Here is a 17,927-nt window from a genome sequence, read left to right on the forward strand (position 1 = left end):
TTGCTAATAGGGAAGGTGAGGATATTTCGAAGTTTTTGCGAGAGTTTGAAGCGACTGTAGATAAGTATGATCTTAGTACTCACGTTAAATTTACCCTTCTTACGAGACAGCTTTCAGGCGACTCGCTTAAACTAGTAAGTTCTCTAGATTGTAGTAATCGTTCGTATGAAGAAGCTAAGAAATTATTACAGAAAGCGTTTGCAGATACTTTGTCTCAACAATACAGTGTTATTAAGCAGTTATCGGAGTTAAAGTTGACTTATCAGAGTGATCCATATGACTTTATCAGTAATATGAGAATTATTTGTAATCAATTTGAGGCTTTAAACATAGATAGAGACATAATTTTACAGTTTTTCATATGGAATGGATTTAATGACTGTTTCAAGAATCAGTTAATGCATATTACTGGCTCAAATAAGCCCTCTTTGCAGCAAATAGATGAACATATCTTTACTGCTTTAGAGAGATATAAAGACATATCTAAGAAATTCAATGTTAGACAGGGAAATAATGTTCAGAGAAAGGTTGTTTCAAAGGATGTGTCGAAGTCAAGTTGTTTAGCTTCTGCTGTTGATGGTAGCGTTGAGAAATCCAAAGTTAAGGAATGTTCTTTATGTTTGGCAGATGATAAAGGAGACGTTGATCACCCAATTTATAAGTGTTCGGTATATGTAACTCCACAGAGTAAAATTGAAAAACTAAAACAGTTGAATTGTTGTACAAACTGTACTTATGATTCTCATAAAACTTCAGATTGCAGGTTTAAGTTTAACAGTAAATGTAGATATTGTAAACAAGTGGCATTTCAGCTATCTTTGTAAATTTCGTAACGACCCAAAAGTAATGCTAATACCCTAAAAGTGATTCTGATAACCACGAAGTGAGTAACCAAAAGGTAAAGGTGAATAGTAAAGAGAAATTTAACTCTAACTCTGTTGTTTCTAATTTAATTTGAACTTGGCTACACTGATTTGGGAGTTTTGAGAATCTCTTGTAACCCGGTGACTGCTATGCCTTCTTTTTCGTTGAATGACTCTGGGGATAGAGGTATAAAGGATTCGGGAACAAGTCAAGTAACTTGTAGAGGAAGATTGGGCTAAGAGTATGCAGTTTGAAGTGGTTGATCCGAATTATTCTTTGGTAGTGAATGGTATTAATTCTTCAAAGCCGTTAGCTACTGTGGTATACAAGGTCAAATTGAGTGAAAATTGTTTTACTGCTATTGCCATAAAGTCCATTAATTTGAAATTAGTATTGCCAGGTGTATCTGAGGTAGCTCAAACCTTTAAAGATAAGGGCTATGTATTAGCTGACAAAACTTTGCATCTATGTAGGGACAAAATTGAAGATATAAAATTGCTTTTGGGAAATGATAACTCTCATTTAGTACCTCAGAAGGATGTGCTGTTTGGAGGTAGGTTCTGAGGGTGTTTCCTCGGTCTACTTGGATTCTTACCCTTAGGAGTGATGCTAGTAGGTGACATTGAGAGGTATAAGCAGAATCTTGCTCTATTACCAGACAGGATAAAGCATTCTTCTGAAGTTTGTATAAATGGTGATTGTTCCCTTGAAGTTGACGGCATTTTCGATACAGATGGATTGTTCTTAGATTCTGTAGAGAAATTTAAGTTTCCTGCTTATGTTAATATTTCTGTTTTAAATGATAAGGGTCAGATTGTTGAAACTGAACTTGAGAAAGCAGCAGAAGAAATTCTTTCCTCAAAGGCAGAAACTGTTTTAAACAGTGATTCTAAAGTGTACGACGAAGACTTTATGGAGGAGAACAGGAAAGTAGTAGAATTTGCTTTAGAAAATACCTTTAGAGATAGTGAAGGAAGGTTAGTTATGCCTCTGTTATGGAATGGGAAAGTAGCTCATTTGCTTGGAAAGAATCAAAGTTTGTCAAAAGCAATATTAAAGTCAAATTTTTAAGAAATTTAGTAAAAAGGATAATGCTTTACATATGATTGATGAGGTTTTTAAAGAACAGGAACAGCTAGGCATTATAGAGAGAGTGTCTAACCTCGAGCAATTCTTGGAGGATAACCCCCAACATAGCTTTCTACCTCACATGCCAGTGTTCAGAATGGACCATGAGTCGACAAAATGTCGTAATGTATTTTTGTCCAATTTGTGTGAATCTGACCCAGGTAAACCTATAACATTATCACATAATCAAGCAATTTTTGCTGGTCCTTGTTTGAATAAGAAGATTTCAACTTCTATTTTACAGTTAAGGTTTAATGAAAAGTTGATATGTTTTGATATTAAAAAGGCATTTCTGATGATTAAGTTGGTGCCTTCAGATCAAAGTAGGTTACTCTTTTATTGGTATAGAAATGTATCTAAAAAGGACTATTCCTTAATTGTTTATAAACATTGTAGACTACCATTTGGTTTGCCATGTAGTCCAGCTTTATTAATGTTAGCACTTTATAAAATTTTGATGTTAAGAGGTCCCAGGTGACAATATTGATGTGAAGGAATTGAAGAAAGAGTTATATAACTTAGCATACATGGATAACTTGGCTTTCACAACCAATGATGCTGAAAAGTTGAAATGGGCCTATAAGAAACTTAAAAGTATATTTTCTCCCTATCAATTTGAACTACAGCAATTCATAACTAATGATGACTCTCTGCAGCAACAAATAGATGAAGATAAGGAAAAGACTCCTACAAAGGTAAAATTGCTTGGGTTGATCTGGGACAGAAGTAGTGATACTCTGTCGACAAGTAAGTTGGTACTTGATAAGGATGCAACAACCAAAAGACAGATTTTAAGTTCAATTGCAGCAATTTTGATGTGTTCTCATTTTATGGTCCCTTATTGAAACAGGGACTTAGATTATTTATGCATTCGCTACAGTGCAGAAAAGAAGTTGGATGGGACGATACCCTATCGGATGATGAATTACGAGAGTGGACTAATATTTGCAACCAAGTGAATGGTGTTCCTGAAATTCCAGTGAAGAGAATTTTTGTGTAGTAGGAATGATCCTTTCCAATCTGATTGCTTTTTGTGATTCTAGCAAGCATATATATGGAGTTGTTGCTCTTTATCAAGAACTTGAGAACAAAGGAGGTAAGTTTCCTTCTATCAAAAAATAGAATAATTGGGCGCCAGTTAGAACTAAAGTCTATCCTTTCTTCTCTTGAATTTCAGTCTCTTGTGCTTGGTACGGAAACTGTTGTTGATATTATAAAGAACTCTGTGGTTCAGAGAGTGTCTCCCCCATTAACATAACAAAGTTTTGGTAGTATTCTCAGATAGTGCAGTTGCACGAGCTGGCTAAATTCTCGAAACAAATAGGTTTGATAAATAAGAAAACTAAGTATTTTTATTATGAACAGGTTGCACAGAATCGAGAATTTATGTGAAACTGTCCCTGTGACTTTCAAATTTTGTACAGGTATGATAAATCCTGCAGATTGTACTACCAGGCCCTTGTCTTATAAGAGGTTGATAAAATCAAATTTTTTCACAGGACCTGATACCATTCAGGATATCTTGGAAGATGACCATTGGATGTAACAATCCCAAATCCTTTAACCAACGTTCTTGAAGTTTCAGAGGGCCAGTGTGAGATAAGGAGTGGGTGACAGAGCCAGAGATGGGAGATATTTTAAATTTTCAACAATTCCAAAGTTCCAGTTGGCTTCATTTGATTTCTGTCTACAAATATGTACTGACATTCATAAACAATGTCAAATTGAAAATTGAAGAACAAATCTGGCAAGTATGACCATTTTGAAGTTTTCAGTAATAAGAAGAAATTTCTTTGAAAGCATGGCAGATGATCATTTTGCATGATCAACAGCAAATTTTCCTGAAGTTTTTAGATATTTCAGAGAAAGAAACCCTCAAATTAGAGAATTCCCAACATAGTGAGTCAACTGAATTATTCATTGATAAGAAATCTGGTTTACTAAGAGTTAAAAGTAAATTTTTGTAAGTGGAGAGACTGTAAATATGAATTCCCCATTCTTTTGGCTAAAAACAGTAAATTGAACCGAAGAAATCCTAAACAAATTTCATGTTAAGTTAGCTCATTCTGGAATATATGCTACATTATCTGAGGCTAGAAACAGTTTTGGATTCCTTTGTAGTTTTTCTACTGTAAAGAAAGTCTTGAAAGCTTGTGTTCACTGCCGTAGATTTAACAGTAGAACTATAAAATTAAACCAGTCTCCATATAGGGAATTTAGGGTTTCTCCTCCAAACCATACCTTACAGGTACATTTTCATAGATTATTTCGGACCTTACTGGGTATATTGGATGGGTCAAGATCAAAAGTTTGGATATTATGTATCACTTGCTTATGGTCGAGGGCCATAAATCTTAAGGTATGTGTAGACCTTTCAGAGATTTCCTTTTGAGAGCACTGCAGCTTCCATTGTTCGAGTTTGGGGTACCTGAACTCTGTTTAAGTGACCAAGGTTCACAGCTAACTTCGGGTGCTAGAACTGTTGAAAACTTTCTAAATGATAAGGACACATTATCTATTTCAGGGAGAACAATATAAAACCTTTGAGTTTCCAGCAATACTATAAAGGTCACAATGAACTTGGTTCTTTAGTGGAATCGTGTGTGAAGATGGTTTAAGAGGCTTATTGAAGGTTCTGTTCGGAACATGGTCCTAGAATATTTAGATTTTGACTTTGCTGTCCAAATATTGTACATTTAGTAAATCGCCGTCCAATTGCTTTCCTTTAAAGAATATTTGCGAAGCAATGATGGGAGGGACTGAACCTGTACCCTCTCCTATAACTCCAGAAATTTTAGTTAAAGGACACGAATTAAATTCCTTAAATATTATTCCCCATTTACATCCTTTACCTAGGGCAGATGATACTTGGGTTCCGAATATACTCCCATTGCCCATGTGAAGGACAGTCACAGAAAGTTACGAAAGGCTAGGGAAAGTATAATAGAGATATATAACGAGTTTGTTGTGCAGCTTGTGAACCAAGCAACTGATAAACGAGGTAGATACCAACCTGTTAATCATAAGCTATTGGAAGTTGGAGACATTGTTCTCATTAAAGAACCCTTCTCAAACCTACTAATTTTCCAATGGGTATTGTTAAAGAGATAAAATGAACTCTTTGGGTGAAGTAACTGGTGCAACTGTACTCAAAGGCAAAAAGTAGGGAAGAAACTAAAAGGCACGTTTACCTCTTTGATTCCATTACTTTACAAAAGGGAAATTTGAGGCTAAAATTTAGCGATAAGGTACAATCAACATGTGATGGTAAGCAGAGTAAGGAAGATTTAGTTAAGGAGAGACCTAAGAGGCAAAACTGCAATGATTGGGAAAGAGAGGGTAAAGAAACTATTGAGGATGATTTAGCGTAATCATTTATTTATATTTCCATTCAATTTTTTCTTAGAAAATTGAATCCCCTCGTGGGAGTGTAGAAAAATGCACACTTGTGCGCATTTTGTTTTTTACTATTATATGTATTGAGTTTGGTTGTGGTTTTTATGTTAATGTTTTGCTCAGGAATAGCTATTTTTTTTTATATTAAAAGCAAATGCATTTTATTTGCATCCCTAAATACCTCTTAGGACAATTAAAAGTAACGAGCCATTCCTGAACCATATATTAAGTTTACCAGGTTGTTCGCCACCTAACACCAGGCTTAGAAACCGTTGTCGGCAGCGAGCGACCTGAAGAAGGGAGTACGGAGAGCTCAGCGTAAGCTACAGGACCAGATCAGTCTTCTCCGATTTAAAAAATTATTACAGCTAAGAAGCAATGGCTGTCACAAATTAATTTGAGGACCGTGGCTCTGGACGTAATTTCTCACGGATGAATGTCATCGACTTGAACACCTACTACTCAAGAGCTCTACAGAAGGCTTCCATCATCACCACAACCTTCGTCCACTGTCTTTATTATGGACCTAAATGACTGGCTATTTGTTGGTAAGGTTTGCAATATGTACGGTGCATTTGCTTTGCAAACTTTTAACAATAGTTACGTTATTAAGTAATACTAGTCTAGCAACCAAACCCATATATATATATAAAGTCGGAAGGGTCTTATATTACGTTAACTTTTGTCATTCATGCAGTCATCACTTAAATTTTTATTTACATTTTTGAACGTTAAGGACACTGTAAGGACTTCATTTAGATAAATTTATTGATGAAGTTTTATATTTCCGTATAGTTCACTTAACGTAAAAGATATTCTTTCAAGACTAAGCACATATATGCACATTCATATTTGTAGCCCCTTGCATTTCAAGTTTTATAATGTTACATGTAATGGGTTACAGATCCTTCTGATGTTTCGGAAAATAAGGGGCAATAGTGCGGACCGAATGCAGGTTCTCTGACGGATAGAGCGAGAACGTCCACGCTAAGTTTTCAAAGGTTTTGCAACTCGACCAGGATCATCCTATTCGCCAGTTCATATCCTTATTGTCAATTGTCTAGTTTTTTCAGTTTATTTTGTAAAATTAAAATAATTTTTATAACATATTTTTGCTTTACCTTTATGTTAAATTGCTCTTTGTGTAACTGCTTTTCGAAAAAAAGACACTGGTGCACAAGTTTCCCTGATACGGAAAGTCATTTCATTTCCCACGTAACTGAACAGTTTTGAGTAGTGATTGTTTGATGTTGTTGGCGGTCAGTTATCTAATTAGTGAAATTGTCAGCTAACGGGCGCGAACCATCGAGCCCAACAAATTCAAGACGCACAGTGAAGCCTTAAACCACACCGCAAGAGGGTATAAGTTTATGCCGCCTCTTGCAGTGGAAGTGTGGTTTAAGGCTTCACTGTGCATCGTGAATTTCTTGGGTTCGATGGTTCGCCCCCGTGAGCCGACAAATTTCTTATCGACTAAAAAATTCCCCCTCGGTTAACATATAAGAAAATATAATAATTCAGAGATAGAGCGAATTAGATATTAAAGTACATTTGTAGCTCGATGTATGTATATGAATCACGATATATAATTTATATATACATATATATGTAAGTATATATATATATATATATATAATATATATATATATATATATATATATATATATATATATATATATATATAGAATGAACGCAAAAAAAAAAAAGTTTCACAAAAATAATTTTCTGAATCACAAGCGAAAGTCCATTCTCATTTTTTTCGCATCTGGGCCTTCTGTTCTCTAGTAGATCACTCCATAGTCACTGGATTTTTAAATCCAGTGACTATGGACTGAATAAAACATCTAAATTATTTCATCAAGTATTATTATTACCAGAATAAGTACACAAGTCAGTTCTGGTTATATCGTTCTCTCTCCGAATTCAGGACCTCTTCCACTTTCCAGAACTGCCTCGTAAGGGATAAAATTTCCCCTTCCTTCCCAGGGCCTTATAGATGGTCATCAGACGAAATGACTCATTAGGGGATAATTAATGGTTGATAGTGTCCAGGGAACTCACGCCCATGGCCGTTGTTTTAGTGGCTCTCACTAACGCTGAATTATTCCAGGAATGCAGCTTCTACTGTACCTTATTTGAAGTTTTCTGATATACTTTACAATAGTTTGTACATCCACTATATATTAGTATCTTTTTTTTCTTTTTTTTTCTATTGATAATACTATCTGTGAGAAATATCAAAATTCTGGTGATGGTTAAATCGATTGTACCGTTTGTTTCATAAATGGTTAAATCGATTGTACCATTTGTTTCATAACAGTTAGTGATAATAATCCGTATATAGAGAGCTCGAACACAGACGAAACCATAGAGGCCGGCGTGTGTGAGACTAGTGAAGTACTCAATACATTGCGTATAACAATTTCAAAATAATGAAGCAATGCAGGAGGAATTATGGAAGGGCCCATGAATGCAGTTTGTGAGGGAATAAACGAGTCCCTCTGCAGAGGAGATATGTCAGTAATGGAAGAGAGGTTCTCTTCAGAGAAATTATGTTGAGGGAACGCATCTGTGCTATGGAACTCGCACGGAAAAAATGGAAAGGTATGAGGGAAACCTCCGCTCTCTCTCTCTCTCAAGTATGTCAAAAGGAAACCTTGAACCACGTTGAGGAAGTAAGATCTACACTGCTCGGACTTAGCTAGACTTACCATTTCTCCTATTGTAAGGATAATTCATACGCATAGTAAAAGATGCGTGGCAGACAATGCATAGTTAATCAGTTATACGTACTTTCATTATGAACTAGGTTTAATTGTTATAATTGTATGGAAATGGGTCATAACATGGTATATAGCGTTAATAAAGAATTATCTATAGACATTATAAAAACCAAATGAGCTCCATAAAAGGATTGCTGTTAAGGCCACAGTGATTTCCGTACCATGAAACTGAATTACAGTAAATATAGATACTACTAGCTTCTGTCCCACTGAACCAGGTACATTTTGGAATGGTAAAGGGAAACATAAAACAAACTTTTTTTTTGGTTTCCCTATAACCACTCCTCTATAAATCGAGTATATAAAAGCACATCCCAAATTAATGATGAAAAAAGTGCTTTTCAAAATGCACCAAAATATGACATTGTTATATGGGAATAATGTTTGCAAAGACTAATCAGGAAAAACAGACCTTGGTGCATATTCACACTACTCTAACAGTTCTACAAGATAGTCTGATACTCAAAAAGTGTATTAAATGTATATCTTGAGCCGTGCAGAGAGAGAGAGAGAGAGAGAGAGAGAGAGAGAGAGAGAGAGAGAGAGAGAGAGAGAGTTGTAAAATTAAATTTAAAAACTATTATTTTGGTGGTCATTCACCTCTCATAGCAAAGGGAAATTAATACTTGAAAATATGTTAATTGGCGGGTCAAGTGTGCCCCGCAACCTTAAAACATGTTTTAAAAATTTTTCTTACGCAAGCACTCAAGATGTCTTATGAAAATTAGTGTTTTCACGTTATAAATGATTTCTAATCCAGTGACGACTTAATTCATATTTTTACAGCTCAAACAGACAAACATTCACGTGTCCAAACAGGTTAAATACATTACAAATGAATTTGGCATTACCATGGCCAAAAAAAAATAATAAATAAATAAATAAATAAATAAATTTCATCTATATTCATGAATATAAAATATTCAATAAAGTATAATCCTTTATGTTCATTTCACCACTTGGTTTCCTTGTAACCCACTGCCACTTGAATCAGTCTGCTACGGTGCTTTTCATCAAGGCAAGGCATTGAACCTTCTTTCCTTCACTTTAATCGGATATGAGTGGAGAAACTATCATGGCAGATTTATCCTAAAATTGCTTCAGAATGGAATTTCTATGAACAGAAGCTGTACGAGGTCCATTTTTCTCGACCAATATATTCTCTGTAAAGCAACAAGCGACAGGTGCATAAATAATCGGAACACGAAAACCAAAATAGTGTTACAGAATTTACAACGCAGCTAAAAGGTCAAGTGAGGTCTCTAGTTAAATGAATGAAGAAATGGCTGACAGAGCAATTTCATTTACAAAGTTTCAAACGCCGTCAGAGCCTTTCCTTTCCTCGGATATAATTTAACTGTAAAACAGAATTTAATCATAATTATGAGCATAGCCCGTACTTCTAATAAAAACCGAATGATACTCGTCATTTATGTATTTGATTACAAACTGGAAAAATAACTTCCATTTCTTGAAAAATAAGACAAGATGTACGTACATAGTTCTCTCCTGACGTGGCAATTTACAATAAAGCTCCACTCAAAATATATAATTCAAAATTAAATATATGCAACTTCATCTGTCGCTTTAAACATGATTATTATATTAGATCTTCGAATGAGCAGCCAAATCGATAATCAGTATGAAAATACTTTAGTCACATGCAAATGCTACACAGATGAAGGTTCAGAGGCATATTAAAACTGGTATATAAACTATTTTATTGTGCACGAAATCTTTAGCTTTAGAACTCATAACACCGAAACAGCAACTACCATCAACAACATTTGGTAATACTAATTTTTCTTGGCCTACAATGAGTAAATATGAGTTTTCAGTATAATATTATATATATGTATATACATATATATATAATCTATATATTATATATATATATAATATATATATATATAGTAATACATACATATATATTCAAATAATATATATAAATATATATATATATATATATATATATATATATATATATATATATATATATATATATATATATATATATATATATATATATATATAATGCAAATAGGGTGAGCCTCGACTCCGGATACAGTCTCGAGGGCGAAAAAAAAAAGGCAACGTTGTCTCTTCATTTTATTATGCTAACGTTTCACGACAGCTTTTATCGTCGCATTTTAAATAATTGCAGTCTTGAAAATGCGACAACAGAAACTGATGTGAAGCGGCAGAAGACTGAAATACATTATATATATATATATATATATATATATATATATATATATATATATAAATCTTACCATTTTAGATGTAGGATACTACTTTTGCACTAGTAGTTTCATTTCATACTAGAATTATAAGAAAATATCTTCATAAACTAGCTTTAATGTCAACGGAAAATGTTATTCCATCATTGTCAAGTAATTAAAAATATGGACAATAAAATATTTGACGTTTCATCATTAATGTTTAGTCAAGTGTTGCTTCTAATAGATAATTCATCATAATCTTTTTTTGAATTTACTGCTATTGCGATCATGTTGATGAAAAGCAGACCAACATTGCCCTGTTCCAGTGAAGAGATTATATGAAATGTTTTTCCCATTAACCTCAATATTGTTGTCTTTACAATAAAGTAGCGGTCTTCGTATATATAGACAATGTACAAGTCCCGTTGCTTATAAAAAAAACCATATAATTAGTAATTATGAGCATTTATGTTAAAAACTTAGGTGCCGGAATCAATGAACGATTCAGCGCAAAGATAATTATCATATAAAGTAAACGGGCTAACAATGTTCATGATTACTGAAGATTTAATTTACACTTGAGCTCAGCAGTGGTAAATTAATAAGCATATACATCATGAATTTCGGAGCCATGCAGCTATCTTTCTCACATCACAGTTTTTTAAGATAAGTTAATTATTATCATATGCAGTTAATCAGCGGAAATCTCTCATTCTCTCCATATTACATATCAGCAGAGCAAAGGTGAAAGCAACGATGAAGAGTTCTCAGTCAGCCTGGCAATTCTGGAAGTGGCGGGTCGTGAAAACGCCAGTTGCTGTAAGACTTGCCGAATTTATCCCTTCATTTGAAAGAAATATCTCCTTCGAGCAAGCCTCACAGAAAGTATCTCGAAATCCTGCATAAAATAGGCGACGTTTACGACAGAACACTGTGGCGGAATCACAAGCAAGCAAAGAAAGCAAGCAAATTTCCCCACAGTTACTGTAGTCGTACCGACTATCAATGTTCCCCCAGCCACACTTTCCCCTTTACTGTACTAATTACCGACACGACAATTGGTTCACTGACAGACAAACAAAACTCTCATATTCATGTACTCACCAGATATGACTGTCTTCAAGGCGAGAATCTGCGCTGCCCGCTGGGTACGGCCGCCGAAACGCAACCACCGCCGGAAATCACAAATTCACAACACAAAACAACCCATCGTGTACTACAACCGCACTACAACTCAACACAACAATTCACTGCGCAGACGAACACCAACAACACCACAAGTTCATACATAACTACTAATAAACAACACCAAGAAATCACAGCAACACTCAACAACTCATAACTACAACATCTCACATACAACACCACAGGAATTCACAAACTCAACAACCTTCCAACGCACAAGCGCAATAAATTCAGCAATACAGGCACAACAAACAGCAAATCAAACAACTTCAGGAAACACAATGCAACTGACCATCCAAGGACAAGACCACTATCTGGGAAAACTGAATGTCCATCACAGACACTGATCATAATAGACTGACTGACCCAGCAACCGCGGCAACAGACAACCTGGACAATCACCCAACAAGCAAACCACTCGCTAACTACCCATCCGCCACTCACGCTCTTTCTCTCTCTCTCGACAGCTCACTCACTCACACTTCAGGAGAACACACACATACTTACACACTACCATACAGCAACAACAAACACGAACAAGACACATCAAATCAAGAAAACATTTAAACTTCTAATAATTCCCGATATCTACAAACAACCCAACAACTCTCACTCACTCTCTCGCTCTCTCTCTCTCTCAATCTCACTCTCACGCAACCCTCGAAGACGCTGTCAAATGTAACTACCATATCACTCCTCCATAACACCAAGCTCTATCAATGAGAGACATCAAATAAAAAATGAGGTATATCTGGAAATGCGTCCAGGTAATGATGATAAAACTATAAGGACAATTGCGTTAGCAACGACAGGAATCAAATTGGAGAGGTATTACTTGACAAATACATTAACTGGGTCGCGGCAGACAATTAATGAAAAAGATCTAGAATCGCATCGCGTGCAAGAGGGTATGTCACATAAATCATTGCCGCAATCATAGGAATCGGAAATGGAGAAAAAGGGAAAAATCCGAAATCACGGGATATGGCCTTCGCTTCCTGATCAGATCACTGATGAGGGAGATCGTAAAAGACGTTTCATGAGGGGCTCTCGTGACATGAATTCCATGCTGCCTTCACTCCCATTTGTTAGAAATATATAGCTAAAAAAAGGCGACAAGACTGCTTTCGCACTCACACACAGGAAGCACAGAACAAAAGAAAGAGAGAGATAGAGAGAGAGAGCGTGTGTGTTATCATTTCAGTTATCGTACTGGTAATATGAAGATGTGCTACAGTACTTTGTACAATAAAGAGAAAATAGAGTACAGACACTAGATGACTACAGAAACTGGTCTTGAAAAACTCAGGTTACATCTCCTCCACAACACTCCACTTTACGTTCAAACACAGGTCCTGATAGACATTCTAATGCTCCTGTAAAAAAAACAAAAAAACAAATGATATTTTAAAAAAATCCTGACGGTCAGATGAGGAAAAAAAAAATTAAGTGAAGATTACAGAATCCGTGCTATCACGGCGTCCTGCGCCATCCTTTGCCTACCCAACAAAAATTATCCGAAAAAAAGTTTATTCCGTGAGGCCTCATTAGCCGTTGGATAATCATAGCTGTGTGCAAAAATACGCAATAGCTAATACACGCTGTCTGAAAAAAAAAAATCCCAAGATAAAAGGCGAGCTTCAACACCTACGCTCATTAACTTCCATCAACCGAAGTTACCGAAAACTTGGCCTTTTGCTGACTTCTCTCTCTCTCTCTCTCTCTCTCTCTAAAAATGACATCACCAATACCCTGCAAAGTCTCGCTAGTGGAAGCAGTTCTTCCGACCCAGCTCATTTTCTTAACTCATTCCGGATTATTTATTTGCTACAATTGCAGGGCATTGTCCTCTTTCTATTTCTCTCTTTTAGAAGTGCAGCATCATTTCGAATTGTAATTCAACTATATTATTATTCTCTTCATCTGATCTGAATCTGGACAATGGAACTCGCTTCATCTTCATTACCATCTTCTTTGGGCGGCATAGCCGAAATGTCATTATTTAAATCATAACCTTAGAAATTTTTTCTTTATCTTTAAATTGTGAAGCAGTACTAAGACCCCATTTCCCATCTTCATTTTCCCCCCAATCTTTTTCAATAAACGAAAAAAGAAAAAGTATCACTGGAATATTTTGGATGCAAGGTGCGAGCTCAAAATGTCAAGAAGAAAAAATGCAATAACAAATTATCTATACGTTGGGAGATTCCCAACTAGCTTGAAAAATGCCTTCACAATTCCTACAATAAAAGAGAGAGAGAGAGAGAGAGAGAGAGAGAGAGAGAGACGAGAGAGAGAGAGAGAGAGAGAGAGAGAGAGAGAGGTTATTTTGGCATTCCCAGCCATTTCTATACTCCTCTCTTCTTTCTTCCTCTGCTATTCAAATAATATAAGCGCAAATTGCACAACCTAATTACGGGATAATCCCCCATTTAGCAGATATCCAGACAATTTCCCCTGCCATAAAAATGCATATAATGAATAGATTTTTTTTTTCTGGAGCGCTGGGAATGGTACCCCACGCACGGGAAAAAGAGAGATGATTCTACTACTCTTAAAACATAATACTTCATTATACTTCATTATACTCAATCACCTTCATTGTTTAATAATCTCCTATATTCCCTTCGCTCCACAAAAGTTTCGCTAATGGACCTCATAAACGTTCATCAAGGGTGTGTGTGTATGTGTGTGTGTGTGTGTTTGTGTGTATGCGTGCGTGCGAGTGTTTTTATGCATTAAGCCAAAGTTTTCCCTCCTCAATTGTACAGCAGCGCTTTACTTAATGATATTCACGAGATTATTAAATGGCATCCTAACTTTAACCATTCCCCCTTAAAACCTTCTCAATGGCTTTAGATAAAAAGTATTTTCTTTTCTTTTTTTTACGGTTCGCCCACGATGAGAAAAGAGATTCTCCTTTCGTGGGGTTTAATTAAGGAAAAATTTATTTCATCTTTATGAATAGAATAACAGGTGGTTTGTTACTCTGTAAAAGAAGAGAAAAGTATAATATATAAAAAGACAAGAATGTTTATGATCGTTAGAAATTTTCAGCATTACTATAAAGTTGAATATGGCTCACAGAGTTATTAAAAACGTCATTAGGCAAATATATAAGAAGTAATTCTAAGAAAGGTGAATATACAGAAAGTAAAAGGTAAAAAAAATAATATAAGAATACAACAGCATAGTAACATATACTGGTGGTAATATTTACAAAACAAAAGTGAAAGACAATGCAAGTAATATTAAAAAAATATCTAAAAAATATTATAACCTAGTCTACCATCATCTGCACTGATACATCGCTCTCACTGTATGTGAAACCCACTATCTAATCATCAACTGAGCACTGTGTTAAGATTAAATGTATCATGTAAGTTGAGGAAGCCTTCAGGTAGTAAATGAACCTGCATTAACTGCATATAAATAACATAAAAATAGATGAAGAATATGTTATTCTACACGCATATACCTGCAAAGCAAAATTTTCGGAAGCAAAAGATGCATGCGGATATATACAAATAAAGGTAAATGCCACGAAAGGAAAGTGAAACAATGGGGTGATTGCCGGGCATTTCGACACACGGTCCTCTTGCTAGTAAAGGACAATGTGTCGATAGGCCTAGCAACTACTCTGTTGTTTCACTTTTCCTTCGTGGCATTTGCCTTTATTTATACATTCATCACTCTCTATATCTTAGTGATTCAGATATATGCGAATATATGTTGTCTGAAGTGATGGCAGTCATCGGTCGTTATACCGAGTACTTGGAAAATGCGTTGTATGGAGAGAATAAAAGTGAGGAAGAGGTGAATGATCCAGCAGTGGAAAGGGTGAGTAGAAATTCCAGAATCCTTGTGGAAGTGACTACTGGAGATAAAAGAAGGGAATTAGGAAACTTGAGGATAGGCAAAACCCCAAGGACATAACAGCATTAGGAATGAATTGCGGCAAATCATTCATGATAGTGTGATGAGTTCCTGACTAGGGTTTGCAAGTTATTTCCGCGTGTAGGGAAGGTTCTGAGGGAATGAATAAGGAGAATAATAATGTTTCACTGTATACATGGAATGACTTTGTAGGAATTATAGGGACATAATGTTACGTAGTAACAGGCAAGGCGTATGGTAAAAGGGTTCGACTTATAGAGAAGCACAATGTATACTCAGACAAGGACTGGTTTTGAGAACTATGAAAATAAATGGAAACGTCTATATATAGCATAAAACGACCCAGAGAACCACGATGATTGTATTGAATAAATATTAATGATGTTGAGAATGTATGGTATAGAAGATAAGCTGCTGAGCATAGCAGAAGGCTTTCATGATGGAAGTGAAATATGGTAATAAAGTACTTATAGTACATGAGAGTGACTGAATTCACATGAAAGTGAATCTGAGATACAAAGGTGTGTCATGTGCCTAATGTTTTTCAATATCTTTAGGAATAGTGATACAATTGGTCAAAGAAAGCACAAGAGATGTTGAAGCATAGATGTGACGTACTAAAAACTTATGAATGGATTCTGGGTATGTAAATGTCTAAAATCCTAATTTGGGATAGTGAAGAGAAACAACAGGGTACAGGAGTTTGAAAGTGTTTTCAAGAGAAGAAATTTGAAAGTAAATGTGCACAAACGTGAGGTTTAGACTAAGAAATGGAACGCTGAAGGTTAATACGGACGAAAGAAGAATGGATACAATATTTGTTAAGGTATATAGGAGTAAATATTACATATTGGGCTTTGAGTTCTGAGTAACACAACCACTTAGACAAGAAATCATCACTACAGCAGTGATCGATATTTGCCATTTGTTCTTAAAGACGGAACGCTCTATGATATTCATATTACGAAATTACTCGCCACTCTATAATTCATATCTTACCGTTTTACTACTTTTATTAATATTATGCACATCACAGCAGTTATATCGTTATACCTGTTATTGTCACCAATACAGCAAGTTTTACAGTTGTCGTTACTTATAGATGTTATACCGTGGGAACTGTCTTATTTTCAGAGGCACAACACAAAAGAGTGATATTCTGCACCTAAAATTTTAGAACCAATTTGATGATGATAATTTCCAATTTTTGCAACGGTATACATTTCTGTCCTTGCGCTTCAAGAGAAAATACAACTGCATTCTATTCTAGTAAGAAAAGCGGTATCGAACTTCCACGTACATTTAATGTGATACAGGGTGGTCCTTTTGCTAAATATTTCATGATTATTTTAACGTATAAATATTTTTTAAAATTTTAAAAGACGCACTGCACTGAAATTGCACTTACAACAGATATAATAAATTTATTTACAACACTGTACAATTCCAAAATCTGTAAGCATATGAGAAAAATACATAAACATGCCTGCAAAAAATTTCGTTTTATTTGGTGAAGGCTGAACCCAAAGTGAGCTACTTGAGAAGAGAATTGAAAGAGACAGAAAATCAGAAAACTTCTTAGAGCAATAAACACAGACGTACTAATAAAAACAATACATCCATACAATTTTCCGCAGTTAATGAAGAACCATACAATAATTCAATATATTCTGTTTTAGTCTGTTTTATGTTGATCAAAGTTGGTCACTGCGGAAATTCTTTAAAATGGATATATACTTAGATCACTTGTTCAGATAAAATGGTTATGATAATACATCAAGTGTTAAACACCACAAGCTATACAGAACTATACTTTCTTCATGAAAATGCTGATATCATTATTCCAAAGATGTCTCTCCTGCCAAATTCGAGAAATTGATATCCCCAAAATATCTTAAGAAAAGCGACACAAAATTAAAGAATAAATGCACATAAACAGCACTAAAATACCGAGAATGCTAAGGCTAAAAACTTAAAAATTTTAGTCCTCGAAATGCAGGTGCCAAGTCCGATGGTTAGAGAACAATTTGCTTTTAATGAGAGCTTTGTGTCGGTGGATGAGAAGGAATTAAAATTGCAAAATGTTTTCAACAAGAGTTGCCTTCTCAGATCACTAGCTAAAGAATAATAAGCCAGTGTGTGTATTTATATTATACACTTCTATATGAATAAATCATATAAATACTTATGTGTATATATATATATATATATATATATATATATATATATATATATATACATATATATATATAAATACATATATTATATATATATATATATATATATATATATTGTTGTAGTAGGTCTGTGTTTCATTAGTCTCGGAGGAAAATTAACCAATAAAGTAGCTTTTATTTTTTAGACAAACCGCAAATAAGAAAAGAGAAAGGGCGGCATTATTCTTAAAAAAGATGAGAAACAGAAACCTGTCATAATATGTCACCCAATGGTC

This window comes from Macrobrachium nipponense, chromosome 20 (genome assembly GCF_015104395.2).
Source record: "Macrobrachium nipponense isolate FS-2020 chromosome 20, ASM1510439v2, whole genome shotgun sequence".
NCBI classification, from domain to species: Eukaryota; Metazoa; Arthropoda; class Malacostraca; order Decapoda; family Palaemonidae; genus Macrobrachium; species Macrobrachium nipponense.